This window comes from Danio aesculapii, chromosome 22 (assembly GCF_903798145.1).
Source record: "Danio aesculapii chromosome 22, fDanAes4.1, whole genome shotgun sequence".
Taxonomy (NCBI): Eukaryota; Metazoa; Chordata; class Actinopteri; order Cypriniformes; family Danionidae; genus Danio; species Danio aesculapii.
Genome location: NC_079456.1, coordinates 34,666,567 through 34,669,066, shown reverse-complemented (window position 1 = coordinate 34,669,066; position 2,500 = coordinate 34,666,567). Strand labels below are relative to the sequence as shown.

Below are 2,500 nucleotides of genomic sequence, written 5' to 3'. Positions count from 1 at the left end.
TAAATTGTTTTGTGTATTTATGATTTCTGTTGTAAATTTACGAATTGTTTTGTGTATTTATGATTTCTGTTGTGAATTTATGAATTGTTTTGTGTATTTATGATTTCTGTTGTGAATTTACGAATTGTTTTGTGTATTTATGATTTCTGTTTTGAATTTATAAATTGTTTTGTGTATTTATGATTTCTGTTCTGAATTTACGAATTGTTTTGTGTATTCATGAACTGTGTTTTGTATTCATGAATTGTTTTGTGTATTTATGATTTCTGTTCTGAATTTATGAATTGTTTTGTGTATTCATGAACTGTGTTTTGTATTCATGAATTGTTTTGTGTATTTATGATTTCTGTTGGGAATTTACGAATTGTTTTGGGTATTTATGATTTCTGTTGGGAATTTATGAATTGTTTTGTGTATTTATGATTTCTGTTGGGAATTTATGAATTGTTTTGTGTATTTATGATTTCTGTTGGGAATTTATGAATTGTTTTGTGTACTTATGAATTGTGTTTTGAATTTATTAATTGTGTTTTGTATTTATGAATTGTGTTTTGTATTTATGAATTGTGTTTTGAATTTATGAATTTGATCTGTGGAATTATGAACTGTTTTGAACTCATGAATTGTTTTGTGTATTTATGATTTCTGTTTTGAATTCATGAATTGTTTTGTGTATTTATGATTTCTGTTGGGAATTTATAAATTGTTTTGTGTATTTATGATTTCTGTTTTGAATTCATGAATTGTTTTGTGTATTTATGATTTCTGTTTTGAATTTACGAATCGTTTTGTGTATTTATGATATCTGTTGGGAATTTATGAATTGTTTTGTGTATTCATGATTTCTGTTGGGAATTTATGAATTGTTTTGTGTACTTATGAATTGTGTTTAGAATTTATGAATTGTGTTTTGTATTTATGAATTGTGTTTTGAATTTATGAATTTGATCTGTGGAATTATGAACTGTTTTGAACTCATGAATTGTTTTGTGTATTTATGATTTCTGTTGTGAATTTCTGAATTGTTTTGTGTACTTATGAATTGTGTTTAGAATTTATTAATTGTGTTTTGTATTTATGAATTGTGTTTTGAATTTATGAATTTGATCTGTGGAATTATGAACTGTTTTGAACTCATGAATTGTTTTGTGTATTTATGATTTCTGTTTTGAATTCATGAATTGTTTTGTGTATTCATGATTTCTGTTGTGAATTTATGAATTGTTTTGTGTATTTATGATTTCTGTTTTGAATTCATGAATTGTTTTGTGTATTCATGATTTCTGTTGTGAATTTATGAATTGTTTTGTGTATTCATGATTTCTGTTGGGAATTTATGAATTGTTTTGTGTACTTATGAATTGTGTTTTGAATTTATGAATTGTGTTTTGTATTCATAAATTGTTTTGTGTATTTATGATTTGTGTTTTGAATTATGAATTGTTTTGTGTATTTATGATTTCTGTTTTGAATTTATAAATTGTTTTGTGTATTTATGATTTGTGTTTTGAATTTATAAATTGGATTTGTGTAATTATGAATTGTGCTTTGAATTTATGAATTGTGTTTTAAATTGATGAACTGGATTTGTGCATTTACCAATTGTGTTTTCAATTTGCGAACTGAATTTTGTAAATGTATTATTTCTGAGACTGACCTGGCTCCATAATTTACGGTCATGCAAAAACGTGAGCGAGGGAAGCTTTTCCAAACCTTGCCCAAACTCACCCACGTAATTGAGGATGGCAGAGAATCAAGAGCATGGAAATCAGAGCCAATCATGTAGTGGGCGCTAAAACTTCTTCATAAAGACAGCTGCTTTTTACAAACACACATGCATCAACTGGAACACACTCAACGCTTACCAGTTGCCTGTTAGCTCGTAAAATCTGAGAGCATGCAGAGCAGGAAGAGAAAGAGAGAAGCAAGAAAAAAAAGAGAGAGAGAGAGAATATGGATAAGTAGTAAAAGCCGACATCCACTGACATCTAACAGAACGGTACAAAGTGCCAGATAACGCTGTAATTAGTTGGAGGATTGATGCTGTGTGTCTGTAAGCTGGAGCAAATCAATGGTCACTAAGGCTAAGTCACGGTTATTAACGTCTAAGTGCATTCATCATCTTAAGCGCTTCTGGTTAAATTATTCAGATTGCATTTCTGAGATTTATACGAAAAATCTGGAGGCTGGGCGGTATGATTGCAGAACAAACTGACAACTAGAGCTGGACGATTTAGAGAAAAAAATTGGATCACGCAAAACTGCTATTTAAAATGCGATTTACTACCATTCATAGGAGAGCGACAGATTCGATCTGGTATTTTAACAGCAAAGAATAATCACAAAGAGAAGATTTTTTTTTCAACACATTTCTAAACATAATAGTTTTAATAACTCATCTCTAATAACTGATTTATTTTATCTTTGCCATGATGACAGTAAATAATATTTGACTACATATTCTTCAAGACACTTGAAAGTGACATTTAAAGGCTTTACT

The 2,500-nt window shown here is 28.7% G+C and overlaps 1 protein-coding gene across 4 annotated transcripts in view; it reads right to left on the bottom strand.

Moving 5' to 3' along the window:
- Window positions 1-2,500, bottom strand: part of atp11b (ATPase phospholipid transporting 11B (putative)) — a 96,615-nt gene that overhangs the window by 33,000 nt on the left and 61,115 nt on the right. The window lies entirely within an intron of this gene.